Source organism: Anabrus simplex, chromosome 8, assembly GCF_040414725.1.
Source record: "Anabrus simplex isolate iqAnaSimp1 chromosome 8, ASM4041472v1, whole genome shotgun sequence".
In the NCBI taxonomy this organism is placed as follows: domain Eukaryota; kingdom Metazoa; phylum Arthropoda; class Insecta; order Orthoptera; family Tettigoniidae; genus Anabrus; species Anabrus simplex.
The window spans coordinates 66,881,935-66,905,165 of NC_090272.1; positions in this window are offsets into that span (position 1 = coordinate 66,881,935).

The following is a 23,231-nucleotide window of genomic DNA, read 5'->3' on the forward strand; positions in this document are numbered from 1 at the left end:
GATGAGATCCGGTGAAGGAAAAATGTTCACGCACTCAGGATGGTCAAGGCGACATGGCTAGAACTGTGGGGATTCTGACGGTGGCATGATGAGTTCTGGGACTGGTGATAAAACTGCTGATGGAAACCGGACCTTGGAGGTAACTTAGCGACGGGTTTGTATCTTCCAAGTTCATTATTGGGTAGTTGGTATTCTTGAGAAAATTTCACCTTCTATAAGCTCAGGATCTCTGAGATGTGTTTAGATCATCTAGGTCATCAACTCGTTGCTCTAGGGAGCAGGCGCTACTTGCTGCGTTTGTGATGGCTTGCTACTGTGGGAGAACGAAGCAGCAGACCACCAGTTTGTGCATTTTCGGCCATCTAAGGACCACGTTTGACAATGCATTATTTTTAGCATTCTCTGCAAGTTTTTCATCCTTTCTCCTACTTCTTTCTTCAATTCTTCTGTGTAGGATCTCCATTCCTCACTAGTGTCTCTCCAGCCCCCTGGAAGCCGCAGGGATTTTTGACGAGTTGTCTAAATCGATTTCTGTCAATTTTATCACTTTCGTAACCACTATCTTACTCGAAACCATCTCAGCTTTGTCTTCTTCTTCCTGTAAAATTTAAAGATTCCCTTCGTCAGCTTGTTATTGCCCATAGAACTGTACACTTCTCGTCATCATCAGTTCAACCATTCTTTCTGTCCTATGATACAATTCTTTGTTAGATTTTTTTATATTTGGGCCTCAAATATTTCTGAGCAGTTTCAAGCCGAGCTTTGTCAATCATATCCTACACTTCTGCTGCAAAAAGGCACCCAGGTTAACAACAGTGTCTAAATACTTAGTTTAGCCAGATACGATAGAACACTTTTCTTGTAGATGTTCCTCGTCAGTCGAAATGCCATTTTCATTTTTCTCGTCCACTTTGTAATGGCATTATTTTCCTATCCGTTCTCTTGTAATGTTCCTCCCAAATACGTAATGCTCTTAACTCACTTTATTTTTTCGACTCCTAAGTTAACAGCTGAGGGGTCTCTTTAATGAACTAAATCTTCTGAACAGAAATTTGAAGCGCAATCTTCCTTGCTATCATTGGGAATTTTTCAATCCTTTTCTTAGCTGTTAATATATCGCTGGTGAGTATCACTATATCATCAGCGAAAGCCAAACAACATATACTGCCCTTATCTCTCCCACTCTTGAAAGTCTCTTTGTCAGGAATGCCCTTCTTCTATTCCTTGATAACTTTTCCAGAATGCAGTTGAACATGATCGGTGAGAGTCCGTCTTCTTGTCTTACACCATTTCGAAGGGCCCAGAGCTCTCCCCCTCTCCAAACTTTATTTTGGAATAAGTGTTGCTGATTTTCTACCCGATTAAGTCTCTTGTCTTGCTGTCTACTCTAAACTCTTCAAGAATTCCCATCAAAGTTTTTCTGTCAATGGAATCATATGCCTTTCTGAAATCCACAAATGTGACACATATTTGTTCTGCCCCAACATCCTGTATTTTGCGGTACTCTTAAGATAGAAGATTTGTTTCGCGCATGATCTACCTTTGCCTGCTTAATAGTTTCCCAATTCCTGATCCAGTATACCTTCTACTCTAGTTAGCAGGCCCAATGCGTTAGAGAAAATCTTGTATGGGACCAAAACTATATATATTCCTCTGTATAGTTAACATCCATCTGATCACCTTTCACATCAATTTATGTATCAGAGCCATCTGCCAGTCTTAAGAGATCCTCTTCGTTTCCCATACGTTCCCAAGTAACAATCTCAGAGATTTTACAACCTCAGTAGGCCCCATTTTCAGGAGTTCTGCCACGGTGCCCTCCTCGCCCGCAGCTTTGATCTCCTTCAACCCTTGAATAATCCGGGTCACTTCTTCTTCGTCCTGTGGTAATGAGTTAATAGTTGTTGCCAGCGGTAGTCCCACTTCCAAACATTCCTGCGGAGCATCACGCTTCAATAGATTTTTGAAGTATCTTAATAAATCCTCTTCCTTTTTGGTTGCACTCCATCTCTTCCACGCTTCTGTCCTATGTCTGAGTGCTTCATCACACTCTTCATTCCACCGCTCCCGTCTCTTTTGCTTTGCCTGGAGGATCGTTCTCTCAGCCACACATTTGATCTTATCCAGGTTCGTCCCATTTTCGCTTTTCGAGATTTTTCACTTTCTTTTTCTTAATATGTTTTTCTGTACATCCTCGATGGACTTAAAATTACCTATGCCATATGTTGAGAATGTTTGCTTTCTCACTCTTTTTTATTTATTTATTTATTTATTTATTTATTTATTTATTTATTTATTTATTTATTTATTTATTTATTTATTTATTTTTGGCTGTGAGAAACTTCGTTGTAATTTTAATCAAGTAGAGTTCTAAGTCGACTTCTGCTCTCCTTGCTACGTTCACATTCATGATTTCATTCCTTGCTAGCCTAGGAATTGCTACGTGGTCAATCTGAAACTTTCCCAAGATTGGATTAAGATATCTCCAAATTTTCTGTTTTCTTGCTAAATGTTTGAAATGTGTTGACATCAGTCGGAGATCAAAGGCACGGCACAGTTCAATGAGTCTCTCACCATTCTTATTATTTTGTCCGTTTGTGTGCTGGATATTTTCCTATTATATTTCTGTACTTCCTCTCATTGCCAATCTGTGGTTTGAAATCGCCCATCAGTACATTGATATTCCTTTCTGGAATTTTCGACAACTGCTATTTCTTCCCAGAACTTTTCAACTTTGCCTGGATCCTTGCGATTGTCTTCATTTATCGGGCCGTGGGCATTTATTAGAGTGTATGCCTTGTATCCACACTCTTTGAGCAGAAGTGACAGTCTCTCTTATGAACTTTCAAATCCTATCGCAGGGTCTCTTAAACTTTTTTCTACTATAAAAGCTGTCCCAAGAGGCGAGAGTGAATTGGTATTAGCCACTCCGATTGCCGGCTTTCCTTTGTATATATTATTATTATTAGTATTATGTGCGGCTCCATGGCTAAATGGTTAGCGTGCTGGCCTTTGGTCACAGGGGTCCCGGGTTCGATTCCCGGTAGGGTCGGGAATTTTAACCATCATTGGTTAATTTCGCTGGCACGGGGACTGTGTGTGTGTGTCGTCTTCATCATCATTTCATCCTCATCACGATGCGCGTGTCGCCTACGGGAGTCAAATCAAAAGACCTGCACCTGGCGAGCCGAACATGTCCTCGGACACACCCGGCACTAAAAACCATACGCCATTTCATTTTTATTACTATTATTATTACAAACCAAAACCAAACACCATGGCGCAACAGCTCCCAAGGTGCATGGCCTATCAACCGACCGCTGTTTAATCCGAAGACCTGCAGAATATGAGATGTCGTGTGTCAGCACGGCGAATTCTTTCGGCTGTTATCCGTGGCTTTCTAGACCGAAGCCGCCATCTCACCGCCAGATAGCTACTGATTGTAATCACGTAGGCTGAGTGGAACTCGTATCAACCCTCATATCCAGGTAAAAATCTCTGACCTGGCCGAGAATCGAACCCGGAGGCTCCGGGTAAGAGGCAGGCACGCTACCCCTACGCCGCGGGGCAGGATTATTATCATTATTATTATTATTATTATTATTATTATTATTATTATTATTAGTCTATTATTATTATTATTATTATTATTATTATTATTATTATTATTATTATTTTACTGACACTTATTAATTGTATTCACTCCAATACCAGTTAAAAGTAACGTGCACAATGCAAAAAAAGAATACTGGTTTTGGGTAAATATATATTTTCACATTTTTGGATCATTCTCTCGCATATTTTAAGTCATCTCCTGAGGATTTTTACGTAATTTTATGGGTCACTTTCCGACATTTATTAGGTCATCAAAATTCGGGCCGTGGTGAACAGATATGTTTTACTCCGCACGTGGTATTTTTACTACGGGCGAGTGCGTGCTCATTTGCCGCGTGCGGATCGAGGTCAGTAGCTGGAAGATAAACCATACAAGATTAACATAATTTTAAGAAGCCCATTACTTACCAAATTATCAAAGAAGGTGTTGACACTTTCCGTCTTCATTCTCCACACATTTTTGCTATTACTACTGAAACGTTTTTATTCCTGCCCTGAAAGGGGAGGCGGGCCTCGTAGACGGTGACGCTGTCTCTCAAGCCGGGAGATTTGTTTCGGTGAAGGAGATGCTCGGAGAAGGTGAGGGGGTTGGTGGCTGTGGCCTATACTAGGAACTGTCCCAGCATTCGACTTAGTGCAGGAGAATGGAAAACGACGGGAAAACATTCTCAGGGCAGCCGACGTTTGGGGCCAGCCGTGAGGTCCAGCCCTGCCGCACCTCCCGAATGCAGAGGCGTAGAGCCACGGTAGAGTCGTGGCCACCCCTCCTCTGCCAGTCAGAGGAGGTCAGAGTGCAGAACTGTTGGACCATGGACCAGCCGTGGCTACTTGAGGGCCGAGACCCACTTTGCATCTACCGATGACATTTTTGACACCTCGTTAGGAAATTATTTATCACTCACTGTAGATCATACTGACAAATTGCGGCAATTTACAGACGAATATTATGCTTCAGTTCTTGCACGGTGTGCAGATTCGTCATGCACACGTTTTTTAAAATTCACGCCTGAGGTAATGACCGCACGAGGTAAATCAGGCGACCAAGGGGGCCACAAACCCCTACTAATAACTGTTCTGTGCAGTCCAGGTCCATGGCTAAATGCTTAGCGTGCTGGCCTTTGGTTACATGGGTCCTGGGTCGACTCTAGGCAGGGAGTTGGCACGGGGACTGGGTATATGTGTCGTCTTCATCATCATTTCATCCTCATCCCGACGCGTGGGGGCTGGTGGGCATTAAATCAAAATACCTGCATCTGGGGAGCCAAACTTGTCCTCGGACACTCCCGGCACTAAAAGCCATACGCCATTATTATTATTATTATTATTATTATTATTATTATTATTATTATTATTATTATTATTATTATTATTATTTACCGATACGGCCATCTTTGGGCCACGTTTATACAATCTTCCTTCTGTCACGCAGACTGATACCCTTCTCTTTACACTCTCGCCAAAGATTTTGAGTCTTTGACTTCTTCTTGCTCGCTCTTCCACCGAGATGTTCCGTGGCTTCGCATGTTGTTCTTCAGATGCATCCCTCATTCCCGCAACCTTCTTCCTAAATGATGTCCTTTCTCTTATATCCTCCTCCTCGATACCTATTTCTGCCAGGTCATTGTGCACCTGTGTAAGCCATCCCGGCTGTTTTTTTTTCTTTCACTTTTCCTGCAGAAGAAGTATCTTGTTGGCCAATCTCTCAGGGTTCATTCTTTTGATATGCCCATAAAACATCGGTCTCCTTTTTCTCATCACAGTCGTGATTCTTTCTACACCGAGCTCGATAGCTGCAGTTGTTTAAATGCGGCCAGTGTCCAATATTCGGGAGATAGTAAGTTCGAACCCCCACTGTCGGCAGCTCTGAAGATGGTTTTCCGTGGTTTCCCATTTTCACACCAGGAAAATGCTGGGGCTGTACCTTAATTAAGGCCACGGCCGCTTCCTTCCCACTCCTAGCCCTTCCCTGTCTCATCGTCGCCATAAGACCTACCTGTGTCGGTGCGACGTAAAGCAACTACCAAAATAAGAAAAAATAGATTATTTCTACTGTCTTGTAGAGCTCCAAATTCGATCTTAACCGGAATGTGTTTGAGTCACTCGTCGACTTTCTTGGGCCTAAGATTTTTCATAAGAATCTTCTTTCTCTTATTATTATTATTATTATTATTATTATTATTATTATTATTATTATTATTATTATTATTATTATTATTATTATTATTATTATCTTTCTTTTCTTTCTTCGTTTCGGCCTGCTGTGGACCACGTTATTTCAACCGTTTGCATCCTTGAGCTTTAATTCTTCCCCAGTACTCTCACATTCTCGTTCTGTGAGCCTTCTTTCTTTCATCAGTCCACTTCTTGCCTGTTTTCAACTTTGGCCTTTCTTGGAATCTCTTGTATCCCTGGAGCTTTTTCTGGAGAGGAGCACGTTTCTGGATGTCTTCGAGTGTGATTCCTATTTCTTGAAGGTCTTTTTCAACTTCGATAAACCAGGGTCCCTTAGTTTTCTTGTTAAGAAAGTAGGAAAAGATCCTATTGGTTTGTCTCTGTGCGCTCATGCGTGCTATATGTCCATAAAAATTAATCCTCCTTTTCCGAATCGTGTCCGTTATCCTCTCCATATGCTGGTACAGATCGCTGTTGTGTCGTCTCCTGTACTCACCATTTTCTTTGATTGGTCCAAGAATCTTTCTCAGGATTTTTCTTTCTTTAGCTTCTAGCTTCTCCATCAGACCTTTTCTGTTCATTGCAAGGCATTCTGCTGCGTACAGTGCTTCCGGGCTTACAACCGAACAATAATGCCTAAACTTGGTGCTAATGGACACTGATCTTTTGTTGTAGACATTCCTAGTCAGCTGATATGCCACCTCCATCTTGTTGATTCTGCACATGATTGCTTCTTTCTCAGAGTTGTTAGGTCCTATCCACTCGCCTAAGTACTTTTCCACCTGCTTGATTTTTCCCTGTTCCACAATGAGCTATCTGGGAGCTAGCTTGATGTTGGTTATAAACTCTGTTTTTTGGAAAGAGATTTGGAGGCCAGCTTTTGCTGCTTGGATTCTCAGTTGGTTCATTTGTTTTTCAGCAGTATCTAGGGAATCAGAAAAGATCGTTAGGTCATCTGCGAAAGCTAGACAGTCTATGACAAGATCATCTTTCTTATATCCTATTCTAAGGCCATTCTCAACCTCTTCCTTGCACATCTCCTTGCGCCATTCCCGAATGATTTTCTCCAGAACGCAATTGAAGAGAAGCGGTGTTAGTCCATTCCCTTGCCTAACACCAGTCTTGATTTCGAAGACGTTCGAAATTTCTCCCTTGAATTTCACCGTGGACGTAGTGCTGGTTAAGGTCTGTTGAATGATAGCTCTCGTTTTGTTGTCTAAGCCCATTTCCTTCAAAATGCGGAGGAGTGTGTGTCGATCTATGGAGTCGTAGGCTTTTTGGAAACAAAAGTAACTACAAAATTCTTATTCCTGGATTTTAGGTAGGACAGGACAGACTTAAGGTTCATGATCTGCTCTGTCTTTCCGTGGAGCATAGAGGTGTTAGAAGTGCGGGTATGAATGGGCACACAGAGAAAATATCAAAGTATAATTTAATACTCTATAATTTAAAATTTTATTTATTTCCTCTTTTCTTTCTCAATGAAACTTAGATGAACAACACCAAATAACAGTAGGATAGACAAAGGTGAGCTCGTTAGCTCTAGTAACTAGAATGATTTGACCACCCTAAAAGAATCAGGTACATAATAAATTACAGAGCGAGCTTGAAGCTCCAACGTTACAAGTCTTCAAAAGAGCGTCTTTGCTCCGCACAATTAACCTTCTAGGAGACTATTCTCCAAAACATATACCAGTCTAGCCTCTCCAAGGCACAATCTCAATTTTACGTTAGGCCAAATACAAATAGTTTACACTGACTTACTCGCTCGACAGCCTAAGTTACATTTAAATAGGAAGTTAAATAAGAATAGTTAAACTTTAACAGGGGCAATAAGTGCCCATTCTACCTGGCTTTAGTGAAAAAGAAAAGGTTAAAGTTTTTGGCCATAAATCAAACACTTGCACTCCTTTGAAATTCACTGAAAATTCTTAAACCCTATGTGTGCTTATGGCCCTAAATTACAGAGTTATACTACGGAGGTGACTGGATAGAGAGACAATTTTTAATTAGGGAAGGAAGAGATCAATTTTAAAATTTACGAAATCATAATCACTCAGATACCAAGTAGAATGGAAATTAAAGGAGGGTTCACACTCTTTATTCCCTAAGTTAGAATAAAGTACTTAGACTTGTTTGGAACTTTACATTGAAAGACTGAAATTTACATTACGAAGGAACTTTGAAACCTTCCCCTCAAGTCAGCTTTCTGAAATATCACATGATTAAAAGATGTCTGTCATTACGTTGAGCTGGTGGGCCTTCCGACGATGGGCAAGGCTTGCCCCCTGCCTACGACACACTCTAAATCTATGGACTGGAGCGATGGAAAAGACAACATGGCCCAAAAGGCCCCCGCTTTTATAGCGAAGAGGAAGGTTCCAGAACTATCTGGGCGGAAGCTCTGCACGCACCCACGATTTTGATTGGTTACCAAATTAAATTTCGAAAATTTTTGATTGGTGGAAAATTTACATGAAGAAGGAACAGATAACAGTGCTAGTAACGTAAGAACACAGAAAAGAATCTACAAATATCCCAGTTTTGCAAATTTTGAAACTAAAATTTTCTTTGAAGATTAATTGTTCATCTTCCCACCAGAGGGGCACAAAAGGCGTTAGTAGAGACATCTGAAGATAAACGTTCAAACTTCTTCCAATACACAGTTTGAAGTACACGTTACAGATGGCCTTCTGAAAGGTGCCCATTTTAAATGAACGGAGTTGGTGTACCTACGTTACAATTATTATTATTATTATTATTATTATTATTATTATTATTATTATTATTATTGTTGTTGTTGTTGTTGTTCTGTGCAAACTTTTCGTGAATTTATCTCTTGGAATTATTGGCAGTGTGAGCAATGACAGAGTCTCATTGAAAGAAATTGAAAAAATCAGGCTCTCTGTCGGTAAATTCCCTTAGAAAAGTGGTTAGTATGGTATTCACATAAGTAACAAATTTTTAAATAAATGATCGTGTGATCCTTTCAACACTGGTGGTACACCATATACCGATATTTGCGTCATGGAGGGACACTTCAAGTAGCAAGTCAGTAGCGGCTATTGGTAATTAGAATTTGGAGGAGGAGAGTGGGGGGGATATGGACAAAAAAATTTATAGACAACAAAATGTACCTAAGATTGTTAGATATAGCACCAGGGGGAAGGGGGAGGGTGCACATACTCTACCCTTGGGATGGCATGTGTGGCGGTGGTCGTCCTGTAGACTTGCCTCGGCTCCTGAAAGAAAATAATACTCACCACACACGTAGAAACTTACCTCAGTGGTGATACGTCCATTATTCTTCGATTTTAGGGCCGATGGGAGATCCAAAGAACTACTATGGGTCAAACTAATCTATAATAACGTACCCCAGACTGATTTAAAAACAATTAATAAAATTTATGACAATAAACAATGAAATCAAACAAAATTAAACTGAACTAAAATTTGGAAAAATTGAAATGAATTTACTCGCGCTCAAAAGAGCGCAAATAATATATAATGACCATGATCCTGAAATAATAATAAAAAGGAATCCTGAAATCTAAACCAAAATCAAGAGAAACTATCACCTAACTGCACTTAAGAATGATTCAAAATCAACTTAAATTAATTAATTATACTCAAAGAACTGATAATAAGATTAATTTCGACTGTTTCAAGAGTCTTAACACAATTAATTCTTAAGACCAAACATTCTCAGTGAAACTAGTTCATTAGAGTGATAATTCAATTAATTCAAAATAGTTTAGCATTGCAGACTGTTAACCGTGCGAAACCATTTCGCCCATGAACACACACTCTCATCTATTTAGTGTTAATTTACTTATCCACTGTTATCTAATGGATTGTTGTTGCCTATCATGGCTGTCTTTAAATTTAATACTGGGACCTTTCCCATCAACCCCATAGCTCATGGGACCATGTGACGGCGAAAATTACTCCGAATGGGCCATGATCACATGGGACCACTCGCTACAGAGATCGATAGTCAAGTGATCTTTTCTGTCTAGAAACAAATGTCATCTCATCTGCATTCTCAAATATAATCCAAACTGATGAGCTAACAAATGCCCTTACGACAGTGCGAGGTCTACCGTACCTTCTCCGTTCCGAGATTTCAACACCGGCCTCCAACGGCCGTAGTGCGTCCGCGGCCAAATATAACTACCTTAAAATCTAACTTACAGGCTTAAATGAACGGAGCAAAAGTAGGATGCATTTTCTTGGCAAATGATAAGCATAAAACTTTAGAAAAAATTTCATGACTTGTTAAAATCACATAAACAAATGCATGAAAACCCTGGATAATTAAAAATATATTTAACACTGATAAATCATTTAGATTTAATGAAGTCCTGAAGATCCATCTCCCGTTGTAAAAACTTAATGTTATTACTTGACGTTGAGTACACAATTCCTGATCCTAGTACAATAATGTTTTAAAATCACATCGTTACACATTATTAAATGTTTTGCGAATGCGAAGGTATTCCTCACAATTTTCTCTTCTTCATATGAAAAAGACAACCCTTTAATTAATCTGGAATTAGCCTCAGAGTGGTCACCTAATTATCAAATCACAAACAAATGTGAGGGAAAGAAATCTTATAACACTACCCGTATAATTATGACAAAACAATCCATTAGCAACTGACGGGTCTGGGAGTGAACCCTCATCTCCCCAAATACGAAGACCGTTAGCACTATAATATGAGGGACAAAACTCTCTTCTCACCAATTAACACAACAGAAGAAACAAACGAAATCATCTTCAAAATAGAAACAATATTTACACATTAAAATACACTTGAATCCACAAAAATCCTGAAATAAAAGGACATATACCACAAAACACTGGCTGTATTCTTGGAGCAAGCACGTTAGTGTGTGACTGGAAATCCATCATGTGCCTAGGGACTCGAACTGGTGGCCTTAATTGCACCATCAACATAGGACCCTGTATCCCTAACTATTGTCTCGATAAGGTAAATAACTACTAAATATGACATTAAAAACTGTACGCAGTGTACGGATGAACTTTTCGCTTCATTACAATACCTGATAATAATTCAGAAAGGAACATAACACTTGAATAACAACAAGGTAAGAACTTCATTAACTTCTTTGTAAAGCATAACATACATAGTATAATATATTTCATAAACAATAAATGTTTTGTTTAATTTGAATGTTGTAGGGGCATTACAATTTCGGAAGCATGCTACCTCTTCGCAGGAAGCTGTTAAGGACACCACGTACTCTTACAGAATGAAAAGTCTATTTTTTTGGCATCTCTTTACTAAGTATTTTCCGGGTTTACAGTACCTGATAATAATTCAGAAAGGAACATAACACTTGAATAACAACAAGGTAAGAACTTCATTAACTTCTTTGTAAAGCATAAGATACATAGTATAATATATTTCATAAACAATAAATGTTTTGTTTAATTTGAATGTTGTAGGGGCATTACAATTTCGGAAGCATGCTACCTCTTCGCAGTAAGCTGTTAAGGACACCACGTACTCTTACACAATGAAAAAGTCTATTTTTTTGGCATCTCTTTACTAAGTATTTTCCGGGTTTATGATAAAGGTACAGCTATGATTATTGTAACATATAAGAAGCAGTATATTCTGAGCTGTTAATGACCACGTAGTACTACTTTGCTTTTATAGGTTGTGTGAAATAAATACAAATTTGGACAGATACATTTTCAAAAAATGTTGTATAACTTACTTCAGGTACACATTTCTCAGTTGTTTTCCAATCAAATACTCACAAATTTTGTTCACATACTATGAATTGATCATGGCAGATGAGTAACCACTTTGTTTCATTATTTTTGCGACAGAATGCAAGAAAAAATCCGAACTCATTCTTTTTAAATTTATTCAAAAATATATGTCCATTTTTCTCTTCCCAATCCAGGCCTACTATATTTTGGAAATGAAAATAGGTTGACATTCAATTACTCCATTAGGAAAGTTGATGTACAAAAAGTTAGCCCTCTATCTTAAATGGTTTCCTAGTTATTGGTACCTAAACATGAAAAATGAGTATTAATGGGAAACGGCTGGCAAAATTAAAAGTATATTTTTCAGACAGTCACCTGTATTTTAGAACATCCCAGCTGCATAATCATCATCTTTCTCCAGTTCTTATTCTTCCCTCTTTCTCTTTATATTACTATTTCTCATCCTGGCATCTTCGGTCATCTGTTCAGCATACTTTTCGGCATTCCGTACTCTCACCTTGTCAACAGTGAAGAGACCATTTTTCATGTTAGGTCCACATTTTATTCCCAAGTTCTCCACGACATTCATTCTATCTGTTACACCTCAATTGAAACAGATTACTACTTCTAAAACACTCGTCTTGAAAGTATTATACCCACACCTCCATTGAAACAGATTACTACATCTAAAACACTCATCTTGAGAGTATTATACCCAACGAGAACATTTTTGGTGCTCTTTCCCAAATACAATTATTCAAAGTTTCATTAGGATTCTGAGTACCACCATGTAAGCACTAAGCGAGGAGTTTTGTGTAACTCAGATCTCTGTAAATTGGTTTAATGGCAGCCATTACTGTTGCAGGAAGAGAATGTTTATGAGTGTAGGGCTCTTCAGGTACCAGTGCCCTTTGATTACCACACCAAGAGTCACTACCCTTTGGACAGAGCTCGTGAATTGGGTGATCATCTGTGGAGTACTTATGAAAGAATGTAGCCCACACTGCCCTTCTCATTACCTGTACATCATTCGATGATGCAGTTCTCCTGATAGCTAGACCATAACAATTTTGAAGTAGATCTATTTCCCCATCAGTTAATCTACCTCGCCCTGACAATGGCTTCCCATTTGAAAGTTCTATCCCTTTCATGTCCTTCCGCAGCTTCCCGAGCCTCGTACCTATCCTCTTCTGAACATGACCACAGCACTCTAGCTTAGTGATAGGTGTCACCATACACTTTAGCCTCATTTACCTTGTTGAAGGCTTTGGAGTCCCTATCCCCTAGATATTTGACATATCTAACATTGCCTCATGCCACTGACCTTTGAAAAATTCTCAGAGCACCCTCAGTTTCCATTCCTCCACTGTATCCATCACAGTTTTTAGCACACTCATGATTACTTTTTGTTTCTTTATTACCATGACAAATATGGCAATACTTACATAAACATTCCACATCTATTACTTTACCATTATCTACAGAGGTGGCAATGACAACGCCATTGAGCGAACGATGATCCCTACGCTGCCATGCCCATTAGTGGCCACAGGAATATCTCTGGATGATTCATTCAAAATCACTGCTTCCTCAATTGCTTGTTTCACTGAGGCTTCAGAAACTTCAGATAAACAAGGGACCTTCTGTGTTATGCCTAACGATAACCAACAGTACACTGATGACATTTAAATTGGGCGTGACGCATGGGACGCTAATTTTAAAAAACGAATTTAAGGTATTTGTAGACATATAAACCTTAACAAACTATATATATTTGGATTCAGAAAAGAATGAAGATGTATACCCGGTAGTAGATTGTTTAATTTTGTAAATAATTATACAATAAATATTTCATTAAAATCGAAATGTTCTATTTATTGCATTCCTTTGCCTCCTTACACCTATCGAATTTACTTGCACTCATTCCATCTATATGCTTGAGTTTACTGGAGAGTGACCTTGATAACGAACAACTCTAAGCGTGCATAACCATGTCGACGTCATCGCTGCAGGTTTAAAACAGAGTAACAGAGTAGTATGGCACGTGCTCAGTCCCCTCGGAGACAGTCTGTCGGATGGAGACATAAAGCCATAAGCAGACCACTCTATAACACAGGTGCACCTGAGATGGCCCCATGCCCCCTCTAGTGGGAGGATACAAATGGTGGCGGGAAGGTCATCTCACTGTAAAACTGTGCCCTGTGTAGTTTGGCCCCTCAAAAAAAAAAGGCGTCAGGAAGGGCATCTGACCGTAAAACTAGGCCCTGTGTAGTTAGGCTCCTCCATGTAGTTAGATGTGCCCTCTTATGCGAATCCCTATTGCCCTACTACTCAAGATGGCGTCGCGAGAATCCCCATTACCCTACTACACAAAATGGCGTCGGGAAAGGCATCTGACTGTAAAACTAGGCCCTGTGTATTTAGGCTCCTCCATGTGCTAAGGTGTGGTCTCTTATGTGAATCACCATTGCCCTACTATTTAGTTTAGCGTCGCGAGAATCCCCATTGCCCTACTACTCAAGATGACATCGAGAAGGGCATCTAGCCGTAAAAGTGAGGTTATGCCCCTCCATGAGGTTAGGCTTGCTCTCTTACGCGAATCCACATTGCCCTACTACTCAAAATGACGTCGCGAGAATACCCACTGCCCTACTACTCAACATAGCGTCGGGAAGGGCATCTAGCCGTTAAAGTGAGGTTAGGCCCATCCAAGATGGCGACTGTATACGTCACGGATTTCCACAGTGCGAGGTTCGAACAAGTGATCACTGGACTCCGCAGATGGGCACTGAAAAGCCTAACTATCATATTCAGTCAAAAATGACTGCATTACACTAGCTCACTGAGTCTATCCCTGATCAAAGTACTTTAACGAAAAGGATAATTTTCTTAATGAGTCACATAAACACATAAATTACATCTCTTTGAAACGGAACCCAAATCTTAACAACCCTGGCTACGTTCCGCCTAAAAAAGTACCTCGGGGACGTGTCCCTGTCACAAGAAATATATGGCTCCTCAAGTCTGGCAGCCAGCACACATCTTCAAATCACTCCATTAGCAACTGTGGCTCATATACTCCATTCACAAATATACATTTAATCTGCCTTCACGGCTTTCATATTATCGATGCTTATAAACTCATACTTAGCCCGTTAATGTACTAGTTCACAGAGGCATTTCATTTCGCACTCCATTTCATAGCGGGTGTTCAATCTTTCCAGCTCAGAGTCTTGGCTTCCAATCTCTGCTGTATCCCTGTGTTGCATTTCTCCCTGTGCATTGACATAAAAATTCACTACCAAATAATTGGCAATTAAAATACTTCCATCAAAGATTCTATCAAGTTCTTAGGATGACATAAATACCTTCTCAACTCACAGCCATTTATTTAATTTATGAACGAATTTTAAATCTCTGTCTCTCGCCTAGCTACTCGGGAGGACATGGTTTGACCTCAAGACAGCTCACTCCGGCACTCCTTCCTTCTGACGACTAAACCTAATCAAAATACTACTCGCATTCATGATGATACAACTGGTTGAGTATCAATCAACTTAAGAAAAACATTCCAGTGGACACTACTGACACTAACCATTGTACCCAAAATCAAACTATGTGAAAACAAACCCGAGAAAATTTCAAATCAAAAATGTAGAAAAAATCAAATAAAAATCAAATCTACCATGTTTACAAAATCTAATTCACTCAAACGTGTTACTAATTGAACACTGTGCACTTAATTAGCACATTTACATATTAAAGAAATCCTATCAATTATTATTTACAAATTAATGAACTTTAAATGGATATTCCATTGTAATACGAACCATGCTAGTAAAATAAGTGTACTTATCCTCATCCTCAGGAAACCTCGGTTAGCTACGGGACGTCCATAGGTCGATTTACTGCTTCATAGCTTCCATGTAGACTGCTTTGATGACCAGGTCCGAACTGGAACTCCTAGGATGGAAGTCCATGATCTTCGGCACTGGAATCTCCTTGGTCTACGACACACAACACACACATTTAGGCCCGTAACACACGTCTGCTTCAAACGCGCACTTTACGACCCTATTTTTGATCCAAAGTGCCGGGATCAGAATTTCAAATATAGGGTTATTAATTGAACGCCCACATTGTAGCGTAGTAACGTCTTAATGTCAAGCACTGTGTCTCCGCTCACGATATTTATTATTATGAGGGTTCCAATAGCCCCTTCTTTGTTTTAACTGACGACCGGAATTATGGTAATAATAATAATCTCAATTCAAGTTCTTGCCCTGAATTACGACGAAATAACCCGTACGCGCACTCTTATATATTACCGATATCACTTCTTCTCATAAACTAATTGTATTAAGACATTTCCACTATTCTTTAAAATAAAAATCACATACAAAGGAAAATGCTGCTCGAGATGTTCACACACCTGTTTCTCACGAGACAAACACGCAGCCTTCCCAGGGGTGATGCATCCTAAACCTAATATTGGTTGAGAAGTTCCCCTTCTCAAATTTCCCATACACCTAATTCTCGGTGTAGTAGAGGCGCAATAGTGCGATAATCAGGTGACCAGTGATCTTATAATATGGTTAAGACTCGCCCGGACGAAACCTGACCGCAGAATCCCCAGTAATGAATAAATAACTGTTTTCAATTTCCAGCTCACTCCCGGGATTCCCCCTGTCGAATGGGTGTGAAGACATTTAACACATTGCCTCTGTAACTTCCCACTGTTATGTAATCATATATTCCTTCTTTTAACAGGAGATTATCACCATGAAGGACGTCACACACTCCAAATAAATGCACAAATCACGAACAGCTCTTTTGAATTGTTGTACAGTACAGTATTATTAACATCTTTAATTCCTTTGATATAGAAAACGAAGTTGGCCAAACTGTTTTAAAGATGGTTCCTAAATTACGATGCTAAAAAGTTTACCTCTCCTGCTCACCAACGACTTGTGGTGGGGATAACTTCTCCCTTCTTTCCCTCCGGGATTCCGTAGCTCTGCTTGGGAGAAATATTTTCTAGCCTCGTCCGCTTCGAGATCCCGCGAAGTCGCTCCCAGACAAAGAAATGCGCGCCCACTTGATCCCTAGTCCTTGGTTCATGTCCCTGTCGGGTATAGTACCTATATGAATTTCTATTTCGAAAAAAAAGCGGTGGGCTATGACACCCGTACGGGCGAGTTTGAAAAGGGATGAAATATAAAAATAATAGAAAAGGACCAATATTATTGTAGAATCCATCGTTTTGGGGGCACCTGAGGTGAATAGTGACAACCTGGTTGTCCTTTAAGTCCAAGTTCAGTCCCCATCGGCATGGGGGTTGAGAAGGGTGAAAGAAAAAATGGCCAAATTTACCGAGATTACGGATTTGCAGTATGTGTGTATGTTTCATAGTAGCTCTCAACTAAACTTGGTACGCATATGTCTTACTATCTGAAAAAATACTGTTGGGGTAAAACACCCCTACCACTCCTAGGGAAGGGGGTGAAATATAAGGATAAACGAAAACGACTGATATTAATGTCCAGTCCATGGATTACGAAGTCGCTGATTTGAACTCACATACTCTGGATGCTGGTTAAGTCATACTTCAACTGCAATCAGAATGGAGGTTGAGAAAGGGTGAAAATGAATGTAACAACACCAGATATTATGGATGGATGTGGGTATGTTCCAGAATAGATTTCAACGAAACTTGGTGCACATGTGTCTTACCATCTGGAAAAAAGTACTTTGGAGATGAAACATCCCAACCCCCGCTAGGGGCGGGGAATGGCAGGTGATGGCATGTAAAAATAATGGAAAATAACCTATATAAATGTCGAATCCATTGTATATGTGCCGCTGAGATTCATTGTGACTCTGTGGTTACCGTCCCGTCCACGTTCAGCCTCCATTGAGACAGGATGCTTAGAGGGACTTAAAATGAATAGTCTAAAATGACTGAGATTAGTCTTGAATCAACTGCTTTTAGGGTCACAAGGCTGATAGGTGGCAGTCTCAGTTTTAGCTGAAATCGTGTACCTACATCATATCTATAGCGCGACGGGTAAACATATAGTTATCATTTTTTTTAAGTATATAATACTTCCCAGTCAATTCGAGTTTGCACAAGGACAACGTTTTACTCCAAATTAAATAATCTGAAACTTGAAATCAAATACATTTAAATAACTCCAAAATCTACACAATAGTACCTAAAATATTAATCAACTTCTCAATTAGGATTTCTATAAAATTTCACCTTACAGATCATTATTATCAGGTAACACAAATCTTGAAGGTAAACAGGCAAAAACTATTCGGGCAACGCTGGGTACTACAGCTAGTCAGAAATATTTTTGAGAGTCATTACAAGACCCTGAGGGGAGCCTCCGTGGCTCAGACGGCAGCGCGTCGGCCTCTCACCGCTGGAGACCGTGGTTCAAATCCCGGTCATTCCATGTGAGGTTTGTGCTGGACAAAGCGGAGGCGGGACAAGTTTTTCTCCGGTTTTCCCTGTCATCTTTCATTCCAGCAACACTCTCCATTCTCATTTCATAGCATCTATCAGTCATTAATAAATCACTTTGGGAGTGGCGACCCCATCGTACTAATAGTCTATATATGCTTCATTCATTACATCCCTTACCCGGTCAAAGACTGGAAAACAGGTTGTAGGTTTTCATACAAGACCCTTAGGAAGTAGCCGTCCACTCGAGTGGTACTTTACGTAAACTATACACACACACAGCATGACTCGGGTCATATAATATGTAAATCGGACCAAATGTCAACAAACGTTACGAGCGACAAGCACACTTTGTAGCAGTTTGTAGTAGAGGGAGAGAGGTCAGGGAGAGACTTTCTTGCATAGATAGTTGGACAGCAGTTCACACTGAATTATTTGACCCTCCAACACAGTTGCTCATACGTGTGAACCGCATATTATTTTACATCCAACAATTTGTCGTTTATTCGGAAAAACCTAGATACTTTCAGTACGTTCAAGTATTGCTATCAATTACTGGCAAATGCCTTAACTTAAACTTGCGATTCAATCCAACCACTGTAATTGTGGCTTAAGAATGTGCTATCCATGCTGTAATAATATGTGGAGTGAGGCCCATGTTATTGGAGGCTACCAACGTTAATCCTGACTACGGTTGGATAAAGGAATATAAGTGATTGTGAAATTGGCAGATGGTTAAAATTTGTATTCGGACTACCATTTTAAAACTCATATAGGTACATAAGGTATAAACAGTTTAAAATAATGGTTCCGTAATAAAATAGAAGTCCACCTCTGCGGTGTAGTGGTTAGTGTGATTAGCTGCCATCCTCGGAGGCCCGGTTTCGATTTCCGGCTCTGCCACAAAATTTGGAAAGCGGTACGAGGACTGGAGCGGGGTCCATTCAGCCTCGGGAGGTCAACTGAGTAGGAGGGGGTTTGATTCGCACTTTAGCCATCCTCAAAGTTGTTTTCCTTGGTTTCCCACTTCTCCTCAGGGTAAATGCCAGAATGGTACCTAACTTAAGGCCCCCGTTCAGCATAGTAGGTGAAGCCACCTGGGCGAGGTACTCGTCCTCCTCCCGTTGTATCCCCTGACCCAAAGTCTCACGCTCAAGAACACTGCCCTTGAGGAGGTAGAGGTGGGATCTGTCGCTAAGTCCAAGGGAAAAACCAATCCTGGAGGGTAAACGGATTAAGAAAGAAAGAAAGCAAGTAGAAAGCATTGAAGAAAAATATACAATATTTTAATGAGAGAGTGGAATTCATTCATTAAAAGAGCAAATTACCATCTGCCAATATAAATTCTTTGTTATTAGAAAGTTTAGGATAAAACCTAACGTAACATAATTTTATGGCAACATTTTATAGGAGTGTTTATTTTTCAAGAATATGTTTATGCTATAAACCCTATATACACATTTGCAATATTGTTTTAAATGCACGAGTATTTAGAAAAGAAATAAACGTCATGAGCTCTGCGTACAATTTACATACGACCTTTTATTACCTCAGATGTTTATGAGTGCAGATTACATAACCAAAGTCTGTATGCACAAATTACACGTGTGTATATTACATTCATTTACATCGCACACCTGAAAAGTGTGTGTGCAGTTTATCGCCCTCGGTTCAAGCTCTATTCTTCTCTTTACTGGGCATTTGCATCAAAATTGATACTTTCAGCTTAACTGATTGGCAGATATTTGGACTTCAGTCGGTTCCTATTGAGATCAGAATCTTATTTTTCTTGGTATTTTCCCTCGGGTCCGCGTCCATGGTGTAGTGGTTATTGTGATTAGTTGCCACCACTGGAGACCCGAGTTCGATTTCCGGCTCTGCCAAGAAATTTGAAAAGTGGTACGAGGGCTGGAACGGGGTCCACTCAGCATCGGGAGGTCAAGTGAGCAGAAGGGGCTCAATTCCCTCCTCCGCCATTCTCGAAGTGGTTTTCCGTGGAGTCCCACTTCTCCTCCAGGCAAATGCCGAGTTGGTACCTAACTTAAGGCCACGGCCGCTTTCTTCCCTCTTCCTTGTCTATCCCTTCCAATCTTCCCATCCCCCCACAAGGCCGCTGATCAGAATAGAAGGTGAGGCCACCTGGGTGAGCTAGTGGTCCTCCTTCCTAGTTGTATCCCTGACCCAACGTCTCACGCTCCAGGACACTGCCCTTGAAGCGGTAGAGGGGGAACCCTCACTGAGTACGAAGGGATAACCAATAGTGGATGGTAAATGGATTAAGAGCAGATTAAGAATAAGAAAGAAAGAGTTTTCTCTCGGGTTCGGCAGAATGTCTTTTCTGACGCCAATCCTATAGGCATGTACAGTAGATGTTCACCGTTGCGTGTCTCTGAGGTGGTTTGTATGTGATGTGTCATATGTATATTTAGAAGAACGCAAATTTCCCAGTTCCCGAGCCAGAGGAATTAACCAGACTCGGATAAAATTCCGGACCAGAACAGGAATCGAACCCAGAGGCCTCTGAACTGGAGGCCAACACGCCGACCATTCAGCTAACAGAGAGGCCGGACCCCTGCCAGAATAATACGAGTATAGCCTACTACCAGCTGTAGTACCCGTCGTTCCCGAGACACGCATTTAGTATGTGCTGTTTTACTCGGGAGACAGCAGTAATCCCATCTATCGGATATCAGTGGCAGCGGAAGAGACAAATCATATCGCAACAATGGTTAATGTAATGTTATTGTTGATCAGTTTTATGAGCTTTCGTTATTGTAGGCCTTCACAGTTTTCTTCCGTCTCTGGGTTATTAGAGCATCTAATGTAAAGGCAGCCATTCCCTCTTTTATGTCTCCGTCTAGTCTTCTAAAGGTAATCGCCCACTGCAGAGAACCGCGCCGCGCCGCGCCGCGCGGAACAAGCTTGTGGAACATTCCACGGGTCATTTTCCGAGACTTCGCCCATACAGCACACCTCACCGCGCCGCCTCTCTCCAGTTGGGGAAGTGCAGCTCACACAGAAATATGAGTTCCAGTTCCGAGGAGGACTTATTATTTGCGGTTGCGATATTTGCAAATGAGGAAGAAGAAAAACGCGAAAAAAAAGTTTGGGTCCACAACATTTATGAGAAAAGGGAAACGTACGGAGAGTTTCACCATTTATTCCCTGATCTATTAAAGGACCGAAGTAAATTTTCCCACTGCTTTCGTATGTCCCAAGAAAAATTCTATGAACTATTGAACCTAGTTAAGCCGTGTGTACCGAGTTCGATAGCTGCAGTCGCTTAAGTGCGGCCAGTTTCTAGTGTTCGGGAGATAGTAGGTTCGAACCTCACTGTCGGCAGCCCTGAAAATGGTTTTCCGTGGTTTCCCATTTTCACACCAGGCAAATGCTGGGGCTGTACCTTATTCAGGCCACGGCCGCTTCCTTCCCACTCCTAGCCCTTTCCTGTCCCATCGTCGCCATAAGACCTATCTGTGTCGGTGCGACGTGAAGCAACTAGCAAATAAAAAAGCCGTGTGCAGAGCGAGAAAATATCACCTTTCGCCGAGAAAGGTGTACAGTGCGAGCGTGCTGGCACTAGTCGAGGACTCACGAAGACTGCCGAAACGCCACGAAACCACATTCTTTCCGTTATTCCTTCCTTCTACCCTCGCCCATACAAGCGCGCCGAAAGGAAAAAGTTCCGTTCCAGAAACCTGGGGGCTTCTGGTGCGGAAATTCCACAAGCTTGTTCCGCGCGGCGGGGCGCGGCTCCCTGCAGTGGGCGTTAAGCCATTTCATTTCACAAGAAGCAGACCACGGAAATTTCTTCTCGGCTGCGCTGCGCTGCGCGGCGCGGTGTAGTGGACGATTACCTTTATTCAACCGATTAGAGATGGCTGAAAAAACGTAGCAGTTACTTTGTCACAGTTACATGCATGTCGCTGTTACAAATGTAACGAGGACAAAAAATAACAGGTTACCAAGGAAAGATAACAGAATAACGTACTAGTGAAAACAGTAACTGGGAAGTCGGAACTGTGACTAGTAGCAGCTTACAGACACAGAATGTGAGCTTCAGATAGTACGCATGTCTTCCAAGTGAGAGCGCTTTCGTAGGAGATTGCTTTTAGTCAAATACACTATAGTGTATAATATACTGTATAGTGTATTTTTTTAGTTGCTGCTGTCATCTGGTAACTAAAGTGTAAACTTTTATGACATATTCAACTGCTCAGGGGTAATCGTTGATTCAGACATTGCGCAGGGATATCCTACATTATAATATTATTATAAGTTTCTCTCGTATAATTCTTCTTGTGCCATAAATAAATTAGTATGCTAACTTTCCATATTGATATTATAGGCTAGATAACATAAAATTACTTCATTTTACTTAATCGATCCTCTTGTACCGCTTTGTGTCGAGGTTTTCTTGTCTTCTATCCTTGATCGGGGCATTGTCAAACTCACTCCTCTAGATTTCAGAAGAGACGCTATGTGGTCTCCTCATTTCATTCGTTGTCTGTCTCTCGTTAACTTTATTGCACATAGGAATGCGTGTTTTGCTGCACAGACTTTCAACCGTGTAGTGATACGTGCGGGTATGTACGAGTGAATGAATGGGACTTCGCAACACAACTGTAACGAGACAAGCTTGAAGCTGTGACCAGGCCGTGACCAGGGAGTAACGTTGGACGTTCTTTATAACTGTTACCTGTCTCAGTTACCTTATTGTAGCAGTGACAGGTGTAGCAGTTATACAGGTGTCACAGTTACATGCATGTCACTGTTACAAATGTAACGAGGACAAAAAATAACCGTTTGTCACACCTCTACAACCGATCGTTCCTTTACATTTTTCTCATTTTTAGAAATCATATTCACAATTTTCCTTGTCAATACGGACCGATGACCACGTGGTTTTACACCGTATGACAATCACGACCAAAACCGTCCGCAGTTGACGCTATTAAACAGTATTTCCGTGTTATGAATGCATGGCGTTGATATAGAAAATGAAAATGAAAACCCACAGCCCGTTTCTAGTTTCAACCGGATCAGAAATGGAATGAATGAAAACCCCACCTTGCGGCTAGGATAGGAATTGTGCCGGCTGCCGAAGCGTGACGCACTCCTCTGAGGCAATGATTAGTGAATGACAAATGAAAAGAAATCATATTGGAAAGTGTTGCTGGAATGAAAGATGACAGGGAAAAACAGGAGTACCCGGAGATAAACCTTGTC